Here is a 12,337-nt window from a genome sequence, read left to right on the forward strand (position 1 = left end):
TGTGTGCACAAGCCTATGTGTATGTGTGTGCATATCAGTATGGGCCTATATGTGCACACATGTGCATACGTGTATGCATGTCAGTGTGTTTCTGTGTGCACAAGCACATGTGTGCATTGTGGGTGTGTGCCTAAGTGTGTCCACATGCTTGTGTGTGTGCATGTATGGGTGTCAGTATGGGTCTATATGTGCACGTTTGTGCATGTGTGTGTATGCAAGTCTGTGCATCTCTGTGTGCATTTATGGAAGGGACTTTATAGCAAAATGTGGGCTACATGATGCCCACCAGCAAGGGAGGAGAATGCTATTGATTGTTTCTGACCATTATTAGTTGTGTCTGTATTTTCTGCACTTGTTTCTGGCTCTGTCTCATCATCTGCATTTTTTTTGTGGCATGGAAGAAAGGCTGTCCTGTCCCTCAAGAATGGGTTCATCACCTTGGATGCTTACGGGATCTTTGGGGCTTCTTATCTACATTTGTGGAGACAGGTGTGAGCAACATTTGGTGTTTTCCTGGAGTCACCATGCCCTGAGTATGGGTGATGTGAGCCTAAGAGTGATTAATCACTGTCTGAAGAGCAGTCTTTAAGACCTGACCTGGTCCAGGTGAGCACAGGGAAAGAGGTGAGTGGCCTGCAAAGCCACAGTTTTGAAAGCAACAGTCCTGGGAAATAAAGGACCCTCTTGCTGGGGCTGGACTGGGTTATGCCTGGTGTTTGGAGAAGCAGAGGCTAGGGGCAGGCATTGATGCAGAAAATTACATTCTGTTGGACATGGACGAATAGGGTGACTCACGAGCTGGAGGCTCTGGGTCAGAGCTGGCCACTGGAGGGCAACTGAGGCTTGCCATCCCCCTAGTGGTCAGCACCTCAGAACTCTGTGTCAGCCTGATGGAGTAGGAGAGGGCAGACTGGCTTGACAGTCAAGAGTGCTAGGCACATGTCTTGATATAGACTTACTGTGGGACCTTGGGCAAGGCTCCCCCTGGACCTCAACTGCTATGCCTGCAAAGTGTGAGGGCTGGGAGGAGGTGGTCCCAAAGTCCCTCTTGGCTCCAATACCCCACCCCCACCCCAGCCTGCATGACTTTGAAGGTGAGAGTAAGGATCCAGAGTGTGACTAAGAGAAGGACCTGGGAAGTTGGAGATGGGAGATCACTAGACCAGAAACCTGCTGGGTGCTTCTGCTAATAACTAATATCCGTGGGGAAAGGGAGCGAGAGGTCAGGAGGAGATTGATGAAGCCTCAAAGCATCCAGTTGAAATTAAATGTGGTGAGAAAAGTGGGTTTCCACATTTAATTGTCTTTTCCACAGTAACCATGTGTCAGCCTCGTCTAAAAGCCTATTAATGCTGTGATTTAGTGCTGGAGGCAGGTGAGGGATGGACCAAGTCTGGGCTGCTTCTCCTCCCTTCATTGACGAGCTGTCAGCGGGTGGCAGGGTTCGCGCTGCTCTCTCCTTGAACACTCCAAACACCCCGAATTAAGGAGGTTTTATAGTCGATTTAATAAAAACCTGCTTGCACATCAGTTAGCAAAAATGGATTCGGTGACATTGTCTGTAAGGATTTTAATTACAGCCCCAAATAACCTGACACATTAGGAGGAGGGTGACAAGAGATGGATGACTCAGGTGACTTGGGAGGTACAGCTGAGGAGGGTGATTGATGAGCACAGCCCAGACCTGCCAGGCTGAGCAAGGGAGCCTCTGGCAGTGCCCACGGGGGACCACACCCTCATTCATGCTGATGAACCCTAGGTCCTTGAGACAAGGTGTACCACCTGGGTCCAACTTCTTTGCTGGAGGGAGGCTCTCAGGTTCCACATTGTGCACCCTGTGTATCTTATCCTCAGCTCAGGAGCAGCCAAGCAGCTTGAGGTACCCCCAGATGCCACTTTTGGAGAGCCAGGGCCCTGCCCTAATACAGTGAGATGACAGGGAAGGACTTGGGAGTGTGAGGGTTGAGGATGGGGTAGAGACACAGCTCAGCACCAAGAGATGAAGGAGGCCAACAGACTCTTCCTTCAGGAAGAGAACTCAACATGCAACACATGTGGGATAATCTCAGAGGCTGACAGGGCTGGAAGATAGGTTCAGAATCCCAGATTCACAGATTCCGAGCAGTGGAAGGTATCTCTGGCCCAAAGCACACACCCAAGACTCTCCACTATCACCCCACTGGGCAGCAGCCTCTACTTGGAGCCTTCCAAGGATGGGGAGCTCACCACATCCAGAGACAGCCCTTTTCACTCTTAGGAATCAGCCCCTTTGCTATCCCCCCACTCACTGCTCCTGGTGCTGCCCCCTAAGGGCAAATGAAGCAAGAGTCTCCATAGGACAGACACCCCTTCTTTGGGCCCCCCAGCTGCCAACTTCAGGTAAGCTCGCTGTCTCTGACCTTCCCAGACCCAGACCCATCTTTGGTCTTTGGGTTGCCCTAGAGGGTCTCTGGATTCATGGGTGGAGATCCCACATTGTTGGTGTTCATCTTTGAGAGCTCGAATTCAGGAATATTTATTTGTCCATCATGGTGCAGCCAGCCAGGCCACAGCCTGCAGAGCAGAATCTTGGGATCCAAGCCCTTGTCCCATGAGCCCCATGGCCCAGCTCTGCTGAGCCCCTGCCCCTGTGCCTGGCAGCATGCCTCCCCGCCTCCCCCCCCCCACTTCGGGCAATAGAGGTGGTCCCTTCCCTTGGGCTGGAAACAGCTGGTGCATCTTGGAGCATGGAGACATAAAGTAGCCTGACTCTTTGCGGCACCTTCAATAACCAACATGACATTGGGAAGGATGAGCCAATATTTGTAATCTCCCCAGACAACTTGTTAAGTATTTATAGAACATTGTTTCCTGGCCCAGCTTAAAGGAGGCACTGTATCTAATTTCCTCTGGAGACATGTGCTGGGAGGAATCAGAAACGTAGTCTTTCATTGCAAATAGCAATAAATAACTCCTCTGGCTGAGCTGCTTCTGCAGCAGAGTTGGTGAACATGCACAGCTTGCCTTTGAAGAGTTTAGCTCTAGCACACAGGGAGAGACCCAGGACTTCCTGCTCAAAGTGAAGCTGAGTAATAGTAACAAGGTAAAGGGCGAGAGATGGGCGTGAGCTGGCTCACTGCCAGGGCATCTTGGAAGTGTCTGAAGGGGGAGCTCCCCTGGAGCATGTCAGTCACAGGAAGACCAGATGGCCTAGAAGTATAGATAGTGACTTCCTTCAGAAACATGAGCATTGGCCTAGCTGGTGGAGCTAGCTGTAACCTTGTGCAGCTACAGTCAGTGCCTGCCATAAATGACTCAGGTCATTCTCCCCTGCTTTTCTCTCGCCTAGTCTAGATTTCTGTCTTTGGCACCACTGATGGTTTTCATGTTAAACTTCCAAACGATTAATATGAAAGGGCAAAAACTTATCTTACTTCAAGTGACAAGATTAGTGGAGACCCTCAGACAGCCAATTCTTCCAGGGTTTCATTCTCAGTTCCCAACGAGTCTTGGGGTGGAGTAGGGGTGTGTGATACAGGACGCGTTTCCCACAGGAATCCTGGCCTGCAGCCCATTAAACCTAGGGGAAAGCAGACCTGACTTCAGATTCAAAATGGATTAGAATCAGAACACAGGGATCGTGGAGGCCATCTGGTCAGCCTCTCACATTCTACAGATCTGAGTCCCAGAGGTGCAAGCAGAGGTCACTTTCCATGTGCTGATACTTCAGAAACCTTGGCTTCTCTGAAAAGAATCTGGGTTTTGTAGTATAGCCCCCCCTTTTGAATCAAAGGCATCTAACTAGACTGTCTCTTAAAAGAGGCAGAGTCCAGGGCTAGAGATGATGGTCCTCTCAGCTCTTTGTACCACCCTGTACTCATTACCCTTTGTGGCATTGGGCTGAGTAGATCAATACAAGTAGCATTCTCTATTCCCCTCCTTTCCATTTAAAGCCCTCATCATCAGATTTACAAGACTCCAGGCAAATACATTTTAGTGGCTCTTGTTAAGTGCACTTCAAATCTGGCATTGAGCCCATCATTCCTATATTTCAAGTTGTGGTCCAGAAAATTAAATTTATTTCTCAAGCAAAATTTCCCTAGCCAGCCATTCACTTCCGAAAGGCACCTTTGCCTTCTGAAGTCCTTGCCTTACATTGACCACAGTGAGGAAAACACCACCTGTGTGCCCCTGACATCTCCTGGTTCTTGGCCAGGACACCATCATTGTCGTGGACAATCCCCTCTAGACTCCTGTAGGCAGGATTTTGTGTCACCATGGAAATCATCAGAATTGGTCAGTGGTCATCAGATCTGATCATTCTCAGGTACCTCTCTGGCATGTGCTGGAACCATGTGCCAGGAAGATGGCAGGGCAACCCATTGCATCAAGCTAACAAATAGCTGTCTTCTTGGTCCTCACTAAGATGTCCCCAACCAAGCCATGAGCAAACAGATCAAATACCTGCTTTGCAACACAGCCCCCAGGGATGGTCTTTTTTCCTCTGACCCATCATGGGTGATCTCTGACCTGGGTCCAGCAGCAGAGCTACATCATCCTTCCCTGGAGCAGAAGAAGCTATTTTATCTTGAGTTGGTGCAGAGCCCTTCCTGACCATAGGTTAATTGGATTTAAATGAGGCAGAGTTGCATGAAGTCATCAGCCTCACTCTTCCAGTCATCACAGTTCAGTGACAGGACAAAAGTCAGAATGATTGGGAATGGCCCAGGATGCAATGGATGACTTTGTCTTCGATGTCTGACCACAGTGTTCCACAGTGCCTGTTTGTTCCACGTTCATGGCCAGTGAGATGAATTGTTCTCGTCTGCTCATTCTGAAGGGGGAAGTAGTCACATGCTCGGTGTGGACATCCCCCTGACTCGCTAGCAGGTTTGAGGCCACTGGCTACCCTCAAGCTGGTTTAGACCATCTGCTGAGATGGTTTAATAGGGTGTAGTTGCTGTGCATGCAACAGTTTCTTGGAGCCACAGGTGAGAGTTGGGTGAAGGTAGACACCAAAGGTAGATGAGCAATCCTGAAAAGTGTTTGGCAAACCCCACACCAGAGGTGCAAGCCCTCCTTAAACACCCACACACCCTCTTACACCTGTAACACACCAAACATAGGTGTTGGATTCATTTGCAGTCCCAGTAGCTCCACCCTTGAGTCAGCTGTCAGCCACATCCTCAATTGAGATGTTGGTTTTTTTTTTTCAGGGCAATGGGGTTAAGTGACTTGCCCAGGGTCACACAGCTAGTAAGTGTCAAGTGTCTGAGGCCGGATTTGAACTCAGGTAATCCTGAATCCAGGGCCGGTGCTTTATCCACTTCGCCACCTAGCCACCCCCCTCAATTGAGATGTTAACCTGACAAAGATGGTGTTTCAACTATGGCTCAAGAGTCCCCAAAGAGGTGGCCATCCTGGGGTTGATGCATAATAATGTATTATGAGGAGTACAGATTAAGGGAGGCAATGGTTAGAAGCAAAATAGACTGGTTTGAATCCTGACTGTTCCACTTCAACTTGCACGACCTAGAGCAAGTTACTTAAACCCTGGGGGCTTTACTTTCCTCACTGGTAAAATGAGGTGTTGGACTCAGTGGATCCAAAAGTTAATTTATAGTTTGAAATCTATGCTCCTATGATTCTGTGAACAGAAATGGGCGAGGGATAGGGTGATAAGTATTAGGGGAAGAGTAGGGATGAATGGCCAGATTGGGGGAAGGGAGACCTAGAAAGGGAAATACTGCTGCAGGGTTGGTTGGGGCTCGGTCACCGTAGCTGGGTGGGGGAAGGGTAGAGGCAGGGAAGTTAGTAGAGTTGAGTGTGGGGATTTGGGGCTATTGAAAAGAAAGGACCTAGCAAGAGCTGTGCTCAGTTTCACCAAAGTTCCCATCTTGCCAACATGCCAAAGTGTCCCAAGTGCGAGAAAGAAGTTTATTTTGCTGAACGGGTGACATCCTTGGGGAAGGACTGGCATCGCCCCTGCCTGAAATGTGAAAAATGTGGAAAGACACTGACATGAGGAGGCCACGCAGAGCATGAAGAAAAGCCCTATTGTAACCATCCCTGCTATGCAGCCATGTTTGGGTCCAGAGGCTTTGGAAGAGGAGGAGCTGAAAGTCATACCTAAAAGTAAACCCAGGTTCTGGGAAGCCTCCTCATCTGTGCTGCTTCCCTAGAATCTACAGGCAAATGTCAGCTGGACTTGACTCCTTGTAATCAGTCATGGCCCCAATAAAACTTAAACACACTAAAAATATTAATAATGTATTGTGAGGTGTAAAGATGGGAGGTCTTAACAAGGATGAAAGAATAGAGAAAAGGCAGGTGTTGAGAAAGGGTGAGCAAGCCCTTAAAAATGGCAGAAGGGACACAGATAAGAGCCAAAAAGTGGGTAGAGAATGAGGAGAAATGCACTTGTGAGAAGATCTCAACAAAACACAGAAAGAAGGGAAATACCCATGACATAAAGCTTAGGGGCAAACAGATTGACTTCCTTCCTTTTCATGGACACACAGTAAGAAGTTTGAGATGTAGATGGTCTACAAAGTGCCCATTTATGTAACAGTTTCTTGAGGGTGATAGGAAATCTTGCCATTGGCTTTATTCCTGGATTCAAGGCACTTTTGTTGGCTCTGCCCCAATCCTCTGAAGACAGCCTTCAGATCACTTGGATTATATACCACAAGAACTTGTGTAAAGCACAAGATCTTCTTTAGAATAGAAAGCATTGTGAAATGAAGGAAATACATAATCTGCCACAACACCTGTGTCCCTAAGAAAACTATAGTATCTCTTTTCAGCCTCATAGCCTTGTAACTCCAACCTTTCTCCCACTTAACTATCTGGACACTCCTGAACTGCAGAAGTGTAACTTTGAAGTTGAGTGGCTTCCAATCAATTTCCTACCCCCCCAAGCTCCCAGTAGCAGGGGAGAATTATCCCAATCCCTCATGGCTGGGGGTCAGCCAGGGGAGACTGACCTTTCCTATCATGGTCCCCCCTACATCAGGTCACTGTTCAACAGTCTTCTCTCTCCATCTGGGGCATCTTCCCAAGTGACTGATTCATAGGTTTCACAACCAATGGCAGAATTAATCCAAACCTGGGCATTTCAACTGGCCCCCTTAGACCACCAGGTCACTAATTAGTGACCACCAATATCCCAACAGAATGGTGTCATCACAAGCTGCATGGCTCTCTTTTCTTTCCAGGTTAGAAATGCAGGTGGCCCAGGCTGGAAGGGTCACTGGATCTCAGAGCTAGATAAAGGAGTGCTTTAGTCCCCTGCCCTTAGGCAGGTGACTGAGCCTTCCAGGCCCAGTCTGCTCCACATGGGGCATGCTTTCAGGTGAGTCCACTGTTCCTGGGGACCATGCACCTGTTCCCCAGCCTTCAGGGCCCTAGTTTCTCTCCCACCAACCTATAGCCCTGGTCCCAGGCTGCTCACAAACTGACCTGAACCAAGAGCCCTGTGAGATCATTATGGGGAAGAGGATGTTTGTGGGAAGTGAGGGAGGGTCTACAGAGAGCTGAGGGGCCTTCATGAAGCATTAGAGCATCAATGGCTCCCCATCTACCCCAAATGGAAGGCCATTTTCCTGGTGATGACCAGTCAAGGTTTCCTAAGATCTCCAGAACATAGCAGTCTGAATATCAGGGTCCTTAGATGGGGCCCTGGGAGAACCTCAGCAGGAATGAGAGGGTCACAAGCTTGGACGTCAGGTCCCAGGCCATTCAGTTCCCCCTGGCCTCCCTACTTTCTCCAGAGCAGACCGTGTGACCATGGACAGTAAGGGAGATTGATCTGAGGATGGCTACTCGGGGCAGAATGGGCCCAAGAAGCCCTCGGATTGCTGCCTGGACATCTCTGGCCACAAGGCTCCAGTAGTCTCTGCCCTTCAGGCTGACGGCACCTTCCCCCTTCCCCCCTCTATAGACTTTGCAGATACTGCCTCTTCCTTTTAGACCCAGCCAAGGTCTCTGATGGGAACATCCCAAAGGGAGCAGCATCAGCCATTCCCACCCCTATGCCAGCAGACCACAGTCCTGGTCACACCCTTCACTGGCCAGCATTTCCATGAGGAAAGCACATATACTGGTCACATCCAACTTTTTATTCCTAACCCAAGTGAGAGTAAATGGGGATTTCAGAGACATGAAAGACCCTTGGATTTGAGTCTTTAGGGTTTCCTGCTTTGGATTAAAGTGGGGTCTGCTCCAGGCTCCCACCAGTTCTTGTGATTCACTTTCTTTCTTTCTTTTTTATTGCCTGTGATTCACTTTTAAGGAGTTGGGATTCTGAGAAGGGAGGGGGCTTAAAAAAACCCAAGCCCTGTCTCCTCAACTTCAGCCTTGGCTGTGGGAGAATCTGGCATTCAGTGTAGCTCAGGCCTTTAAACACTGCTAGTTTCTGACTAATACCCAGCAGACACAGAATCACATTTCTAAGATGATAAATGCTCTCTTTCTTATCTTTTGATCTTTGGAAGTAGAAATTCTCAAGGAAAAAGGGCTTTGCAGCAAGATGACCATAAATCTCCTTGTGTTTACAACGGAGGACTGACCAGAGCAGTTTATGAAGTCTGTAAAGGGTTTGATGTATATCTAACTGTTACATAAAGTCAATACTTTGGAAAGAACTAGACGATAAATACTCTCCAAGAGGCAATATTTCTATCACACGCAAGGCGATCGCATAAAGATTGGGGGAGCTATTTCAATATTGCATGTCTGTCCGCCATAAGGAGACATGTCTTCTTTTTCAGGAGGATGCTGGGGCAGGGAGGAGCTGTCCCCCACTGTCCCCATGGAAGACTTGCATATCTGCAGCTGCTGGAAAGGGACCACTGAAAGTCCCCACAAAAAGTCATCAACATATCAAGATGAAGTGGGTGATTATGGGATTTGGAGTCATGTCTAAATGGTCCAGGTGTACACAGGACCCTTTACTCAGATATTCATCTATTTTTCTAACATCGCACTCAATGCTGGGACATTGGGAAATAACCAGAGGATTGACTGAATTTTAACATCATCATTATTAATGATAATAATACTAATTACCAGTGTTTATGTGGCCCTTTAATATTTTTACAAATATTATCTTGTGTGATCATAGCAATAACCCTGGGAGGAGAATACTATGATTATTCTCTTTTTACATACGAGAGAATTGAGGTGGATGGAAATTAAGTTACTTGTCAAGGGTCAAACAGTTAGGAGGTATCTGAGTCAGGATTTGAACTCAGGTCTTTCTGATGCCAGGCTTAGCGCTCTGTGCCACCATGTACCATTTTTGCCCTGTTTTCTTCCTGGCGTTTCACATTTTCCAGGCAATGCTAATTTGGGCTTGTAGTTGACTATTTTTTAAATAATTCATCAACCACTTGGAGTGTCTGCCTCTGTCTCTTCAACCGAATTATAGGCTTTGATTCTTCACAAGAATTGGAAGCAGCCTCCAAAGTCATCCAGCCCCATCAGTGTCTGAAGGTACTTCTCTGTGTCGGTCACTTACCTAGCAAGTGGCCCAAAGGATCGGAACCCTGCCACTTCCCGAGGCAGCCAGGCTACTCTGGGATAGTTCTACCTAGTAACACACTTTCCTCGTTGTTTAGTCGTGTATGACTTCACAATCCTGTTGACCAGAGGGTCTGGGGGGGTTTCTTGTCAAAGATATTGGAGCAGTTTGCTGTTTCCTTCTCCAGTGGATTAAAGCAAACAGGTGAAGTGACCTGCCCAAGGTCACACAACTCTAAATATCCAAGGCTGGATTTGAACTGAGGTCTTCCTGACTTTAGGCTCTATCCACTGAACCCCATAGCTGCCTCCCCTTAGTACCTAAGGAAACCTAACTTTAACTCAGTGTCATTTCTACCCATTGATCTTCATTCTGATCTTTCTTTCACAAGACAGCTCTCAATGGCCATGAGCCTCCTCTTTTTCAGGCTGCATGACATCGACTCAAGACTCTTCTCCATCCTGGCCACCCTTCTGCCGATCATTTTAAGCTGACCCATTGGTGAAGCCCCTTCTGTGGCTGCCAACTCTCACTGGCACGTTCAGTTCCCAGAAGGTGCTGCTACTATGCAGGTGGTTTTAATGGGAAATCCTGATGCCTTAGAGTACCCAGAACATGTGAGACTTTCCCTGCAGGTATTAGGTCTGAGGTCACCCGGAAGTCACCCCCTCACCATCAGGTGAGAAATTAGCCAAACTAAGAAGTCCAACTGTCCTTTGGGAAACTCTTCCAGGAAGACCATTAGCATCCAGGGTAGTCCAATTCAAGGCCTGGACTCTCTGGGTCACCCTGTCCAAACAGGCCAAAGCAAAGTGCCTCCAGGGATTCCTTTCTCACATAAGGCAATTCCACAAGAGGTCCAGATACAAATTTCCTCTCAATCCCTTTATCACAGGGCCCCTGAAATCACCCCATAAGGTCACTGCCAATGTGTTAGGGTAATCAGATGCCATTCTCAATCTATCCCTCACTAGGATAAGCAGGTGAACCTAAAGGACACATGCTCAGAAAAGCCCCAAAGATGTGAGAGTCACCCAGAGTTACTTACTCAGGGTTCCTGGATCAGTAGACAATTTTGATGCTTCAGATGTGTAGTCCACAAGACCATCACACTAAGACAAGTGTTCTGGGACTGCTTAAAAGCTGAAAAGGAAGGAAGAACATTTATTCATTTTCAGCATGTGTTCTAGGTAAACTGGGACAATGTGGTAACCTTGAACAAAAGGGGATAGTGACACAACAGATATAATGATGCACACATTCAAACAAGTGAGAGTTACAGCCAAGGAACTATTCTCATTGGTTAGGAAACACGTCCAAAACCAAGCTGCCCAATTACATTCTGAAACAAAAGGGAAAAACACAAATTTTTCTCCAGTGGGTCTATACAAATAGGAGAGTCTAAAATTGTCCCAGACAAGGTCAACATAGTGTAACAGCAGGGAGTCATTTTATTACTGCTCATCAAGGTCCTGGGGGCTGGAGTTTCTAGCAGTGTTGATTATGAACCCCCACCGGTGTGCTTCCCAACAACATCAGTCAGCCGAACTTCAGTGAGCTTTTAGGAAAGGGTGTTGAGAAAGGTGAAGCATGATCACCCTCTCCTTCCCCTGCCAAAAAAGCCTGGGTACCCTCTTCCATTAGTACAGCAGAAAGAGAGAGGTATAGGATACACAGGTGGCCAAGGTACCCCAAATAATCATAACTCCTAGTCATGAAAGTTCTTTTCTCCCTTCACAGCATTCTCATGAGGTTCCCTTCAGGCCCTCATAAAGGTCTCCTCAGGTTTTGGAGCTCAATACAGAAATTTTGTAGGGTCCAAGGCAGCTAGGTGGCACAGTGGATAGAACTCTGGGTCTGAAGTCAGGAAGACCTGAGTTCAAACCTTTGTTTTCCTCAGTTTTCTCAACTGTGAAATGGGAGTAATAATAGCACGATCTCCTAGTATGGTTGTGAAACTCAAATGAGACAATACATGTAAAGCTCTTGATACCATGCCTGGTACATAATAGGCACTTAATAAATGCATATTCCCATCTCTTTACTTTCCATAGCTTGCACTCCTGGCCTGTACAGGGAGTTATGTTCCTTGAAGTTGCCTCCATCCTTGGGTGACTTGCACTCCACATCTGTCTTAGGCCATATTTGTCCTTAGTATACTTGGGATAACTCCTTCAGCTCATGTTTGCATCTACTGGTCCCTACTGGTACAGGCTCTCAGACGACATGGTCAATGAGGAAGGGAGTGTAGTGGTCCCTCTGGCCTCATTCCTATCTCCTATATCCCTAGCCCTAAATTCTCTCCCCTGAGTAACCCTCATAACACCCATGTATGCACACACACACACACACACACACACACACACCCTGATAGAGACCCAAAGATCTGCCTCCTCAAGGCTCTCCTGAGCTTACGGCTTGCCTGTTCTCAACTAAACTGAGAAACAGACCAAATTTCTTCCATTGGTTGAAACCCGTAAGGACATTGTTAGCTTGTTTAGTAAGCCCTTGACCAAATTAAAGAGGAATTTATACCTGATAGAGAGAATACAGTATATTGACAGTGTAGTTGATACCTTTCAAAAACCTAATCCAGTCTGTGGATTGTTTGTTTGAGGCGACTCTCTCTTACAAATGTCTTCCTAAACTATGGTGCCCAGAAATGATCACATTCCTCCAGAGGTTCTGACCAGAGCAGAGGATACCATATTGTCTCTCTTAAAGCCATATAAGTGCACATTAGCTTCATCTTGGCTCATGCCAAGCCTGTGAGGGTAGACTGAGGGGGACATTGTTCCTCTTTGGAGGAAACTCTAGCATCAGAGATATCATGTT

At 47.4% G+C, this 12,337-nt stretch overlaps 1 pseudogene; it reads left to right on the top strand.

Annotated features, from left to right (window-relative positions):
• Window positions 1-5,884: 5,884 nt before the first annotated feature.
• LOC122751359 lies at window positions 5,885-6,112 on the top strand (annotated as a pseudogene).
• Window positions 6,113-12,337: the final 6,225 nt, after the last annotated feature.

Source organism: Dromiciops gliroides, chromosome 3 (genome assembly GCF_019393635.1).
Source record: "Dromiciops gliroides isolate mDroGli1 chromosome 3, mDroGli1.pri, whole genome shotgun sequence".
Classification (NCBI taxonomy): domain Eukaryota; kingdom Metazoa; phylum Chordata; class Mammalia; order Microbiotheria; family Microbiotheriidae; genus Dromiciops; species Dromiciops gliroides.